We start from the raw sequence: 5,214 nt of genomic DNA on the forward strand, positions 1-5,214 counted from the left end.
GACTGCCAAAATAAAGAACAAATCTAAGAGTCAGCAAAAATTCTCCTTAGAAGGTAGGATGGCAAGATTTGTCTCACATATTTGGACATGTTATCGGGAGGGGTCAGTCCCTGGAGAAGATTCTATGCTTGGCAAAGAAGAAGACTGGCAAAAAGTAAGACAACCCTCAATGAGACAGATGACACAGTGGCTACACCAATGGGTTCAAACGTTGCAGCAATTGTGAAGATGATACAGGTCTAGGCAGCTGTCATGACAATGTACACAGGGTTGCAGTGAGGGAGGACTGACTAGATAACACCCTTAGCAACTGTAGTCTGAGCAAGTCTCGTTGGTGATTCTAATGCACAAAGAAGGGAAATCACTTTATCTTTTCTTGGATTACTGGAGCTAAATAGGACAGTGTGATCATTCTCAAAGGAATCCTGGACGTTACAACTCTGTTGGCACTCGAATATAAAAAGAGCTTCCAAAAACTGGGACTAACTGCCAAAAAATCTCATCTATTTTCAGTGAATGAATGTCCATTTGATCTTATGGAAAATGTCTGAGACAAAAGGCAAAGGTGAAACATAAAACAGAGTTGAAGTGTTTTTAATGGAGTGCTCATCCCAACAGAATTTTAAAGACAGATTTTTTTTTCCAACTTGTGATGCTTCTCCTCAAGCTGTGCAACTGGAGTGATAATCAACACACCTCCCTGCTATGACTTACATAACTGTTAGAAGGGCAGCACCAATTGAAGTAGACATATAGAGCACATGGTTATACAAATAGAGAGGCTGCAGAGCAAGATAAAATATGCCTAACTACTTAAATAGGAGAACAAAAGGTATGTGTGCTGCTGTGTGATCTGTTTGCCAATGTCAGTTGAATTACAAAAAGCTGGTTCAATTTTCCAGATGTGTTTCAGGTCTCTAAAAGATAGGTATGAATTGCAATGTTTATAAGTATCTTTCTGCTGAATAAAGAAAGTTAAAGTCTGAAATTAGGCGTTGCTTAGGGAAGAATGTAATTAGCTCTGGATTTTCTCTTAAATGTCATCAAATAATAAATAACGCATACTATCTTTTTTTATTTTTTTTATTTTAATGAAAACTTAGAGAGACTTTGGATTTCCATTCATTCATTGTTGCACTTTTCTCCCTGCCCACCCGTCCTCCCAGTACACTCTCCTCTTTGAAAAATAAAAGTTCCCCCATTGTTTTACAATCCCCCAGGTCCACTCCACTACGCAACCTTTGTTCGGGACTCCTGCCATGACAATGTTACCTAATCACATATCCCTTTTAAACAGTTTTCTCCCTCATCTGTTTTAATGCAGTACACATTATTTATCCCATCTTTCTCAGTCAGCCCTGTTTTACAACAGTGGCACCATGCAGCATGTGTCCCTTTGTGACTGAGACATTTCACTCAGCATAATGTCCTCCGGGGTCATCATTTTTAATGATATTGCATGAGTACCTTTTTTTTCAATGCAGCATAGTATTCCATTATGTGACTATACCACAGCTTCTCTATCCATTCGTTTGTTGATGGGCATTTAGGTTGTTTCCAACTCCTTGCAATCATGAACAAAGCTACAATAAACATGGGTGTGCATATATCTGCTTGGGTGGCAGTTATGGTCTCTTTGGGGTATATTCCTAGTAGTGGAATAGCTGGGTCAAATGGTATTTCTATTTGCAACTTTTTTTAATTTTATTAATTTTAATGAACATTTACAGAGATTTAGGATTTCCATTTATTCATTGTTGCACTTTTTTCTCTACCTCCCGTCCCAGTTTGCTCCTCTCTTCAAAAAGCAAAAGATAAACTCATTCATTGATATACAAGCCCCTCGCCCTTCGCTCGCCCTCCCACCCCAAATGCACTCCACTGTTGTTGTTGTTGTTATGTGTCGTCAAGTCGCTTGCAACTCATAGTGACCCTATGTACAACAGCCTTAAACTCCGCTCTGTCCTGTGCCAATCGCACTGCCTCTGACACTGTCATCCCGATTATCCCAGTCACTGAATCAATCCACCTCATAGAGGGCCTTCCCCTCCTGCGCTGTCCCTCCACCCTATCAAGCATGATGTCCTTCTCCAAGGACCGGTTTCTCCTTACAACATGTTCAAAGTATGTTAGACGGAGCCTCAGAATCCTTGCCTCCAAGGAGCCACCCGGTTTAACCCTTCCCAGGATGAATCTGTTTATTTTCCTAGCAGTCCATGGTACTCTCAATACTCTTCTCCAGCACCACAGCTCAAAGGCATCAATTCTCCTTCTATCTTCCTTGGTCATTGTCCAACTCTCTGATGCATAACAAGTGATTGCAAAGACCATGGCCTGTATCAGATGCACCTTAGTCTCCAAAGAGACACCATTGCTCTTTAGTACTTTGGAGAGGTCCCTAACAGCAGACTTTCCCATGGCAATATGCCTTTCAACTTTCTGGCTACTGGTGCTAAGAGTGTTGACTGTGGAGCCAAGCAAACCAAAGCTGTGAACAATCTCCACTATGCAACCTAAATTCTGGATTCCTGTGATAACCATAATATGCTATCATATATCACTTTTAAACTGTTCTCTCCCTCATCTGTTTCAATGCAGTATACATAATTTATTCAGTTTTTCTCAGTCTTAAACCCAAACCTGATGTCAGTCCCATTCTCCAACAGTGGCACTACGCAGTATTTGTCTTTTTGTAACTGAGATATTTTACTCAGCATAATGTCCTCCATGGTCACCCATTTTGCATATTACATGAGTTCCTTGTTTTTCAATGCAGTGTAGTATTCCATTGTGTAAATATATCACAGCTTCTCTATCCATTCGTTTGTTGATGGACACTTAGGCTGTTTCCAACTCCTTGCTATTGTGAACAAAGCCGCAATAAACCTGGGTGTGCATATATCTGCTTGGATGGCAGTTATGGCCTCTTTAGGGTATATTCCCAGTAGTGGAACTGCTGGGTCAAATGGTATCTCTATTTTCTCTATTTGCAACTTTTTGAGAAAGCACCACACCACTTTCCACAGTGGTTGCACCATTTTACACTTCCACCAACAGAGAATAAGGGTTCCAGTTTCTCCACCACCTCGCCAGCATTTGTTGCTTGCTGTTCTGTTAAATTTTGCTATTCTGACTGAGGTGAGATATCTCATAGTTGTTTTGATTTGCATCTCTTAAAGCTAGGAATTTTGAACATTTCTTCATGTGCTCGTTGGCCATCTGAATGTCTTCTATCGAAGTGTCTGTTCATATCCTGTGTCTATTTTTCAATTGGATTGTTTACCTTTATCTTATGGTGAATGCATACTATCTTAAGAAGTATGAAAATTGCAGAGTCTTTCTACAAGATCATTTACAATCACCTATCTCTACCTTGATTTTAAAACGTTTAGAGTTCCCTTGCTCTCTTCGGACAAGAGCTTATGGATCTAGATATAGGTTTCACGTGAACACAATTAAGAGTTTTATGCATCCCATTCTTCTCAATGTTAGCCATAATTTGTTAGGATCAACATAGTCAAATGCATTTGCAGTCCATAAAACACAAATAAACATCTTTCTTGTACTCCTTGGTTTCGGCCACAATCTGACATGAACAATGATAACCCTGGTGTCATGGCCACCTCTTTTAAATCCAGCTTAAATTTCTGGCAGTTCTGTCAATTTTAAATAATCTTCCGCGATTTTAAGTCTGTTATCAGGAACTTTTCCAAAGTACTGAAGAGCAGTGGTGCCAGTCTGGAGACTAAGGTGCACACTTGCTATGCATCAGAATGCTGGACCATGACTAGGATCATAGGAGATTTGATGGCTACTATGGCTTCTAGTGGGATCGGCATAAGCACTGCGGAATCAACAAATGAAACTCCCAAAATCCCAGACAATGTAGGAAAATGGCCTGAGGCATCTACTGCTTCACCAGTGATATGAATGATTTTCAGAGGAATGGGATCCTCAATTTGGGACTTTTTTGCTGCAGGAGTTTGGCTGGCCAGAAATTTGAGTAACATTGACCTAATGGCACCCTAACCAGGGGTGTAGCCAAGAAGACATATGGACCCCCTGTGCCGTACAGGAACCTTCCAAAAACAGCTTCTGTTTCTGTGAAAAACACAAGACTTGCCCTGATGGTGACTCAAGTTTTATTCGGATGGGAACTTCCCTTCCCAGTTTTCTTCTCTTCATTGTATCTGCTCAGAACCATATTCTCTGCTTCCCATTGTTCTGTAAAGTTGTGTATATAATTTCTCAGTTTCTGCATAGGGTCATCTTTGCTGTTGTCTTGAGGAATAACAATATTTTATAAGTATTCGAAATAAAGAATGTATACACATTCAAAAAAAGGATAATTGATGACTTTGAACTGTGGTGCTGGAGAATATTACTGAATATACCATGGACTGCTGTTAGCTGAAATATGTCAAATAGTATACCATCTATTCCTAGGGGCCTTATTTTTTGTCAGTTCCTTCAAAGCAGCTTGAACTTCCTTCATCACTACAGGCTCTTGCTCATATGTTGTTTCATTAAATTGTGCTGTGTCTGCCAATTCCTTTCAATACAATGACTCTATATTATTTCTATCTTCTTTTGATACCTCCTGGATCCTTTAATACTATGCCTAAATCATCCTTGATTACGGCAACTCGAGGTTTGAATTTGTTCTTCAGTTCCTTGAGCTTAAGAAATACTGAGCGAGTTCGACCCTTTTGGTTTTCTGACTCCAGCTCCTTGCATATTTCATTGTAATATTTTACTTTGTCATCCCACACTGCCTTTTGAAATCTTCTGTTCAGCTCTTTGGTAACTTGAATTCTTCCTTGTGCTTTTCAGAGTCTCTTCTGACATCCATTTTGGTCTTTTCTTCCTCCTCTGTATTTGTAATGAACGCTTGCACTCTTCTTGGATGATACATTTGACATCCTCCCACAACTCGTCTGGTCTTCGCTCATTCGGTGTTCAAGGACTCAAACCTGTTCTTGAGATGGTTCTGAAATTCCAGTGGGATAGACTCAAAGTTATATTTTGGGTCCCATGGATTCAGTTTAATTTTCCTCAGCTTCACATGCAAGTTCAAGCTGAAGCTGAGAAAAATTAAACCAAACCCACAGGAGCCAAAATATGACTTGGATTTCATACCACCTGAATTTCAGAATCATCTCAGGAACAGGTTTGAGGCCTTGAACACTAATGAGCGAAGACCAGATGAGTTAT

The sequence above is a fragment of the Elephantulus edwardii genome, unplaced genomic scaffold, assembly GCF_000299155.1.
Source record: "Elephantulus edwardii isolate Elephantulus edwardi_28Jun2011 unplaced genomic scaffold, EleEdw1.0 scaffold00085, whole genome shotgun sequence".
Lineage (NCBI taxonomy): Eukaryota > Metazoa > Chordata > Mammalia > Macroscelidea > Macroscelididae > Elephantulus > Elephantulus edwardii.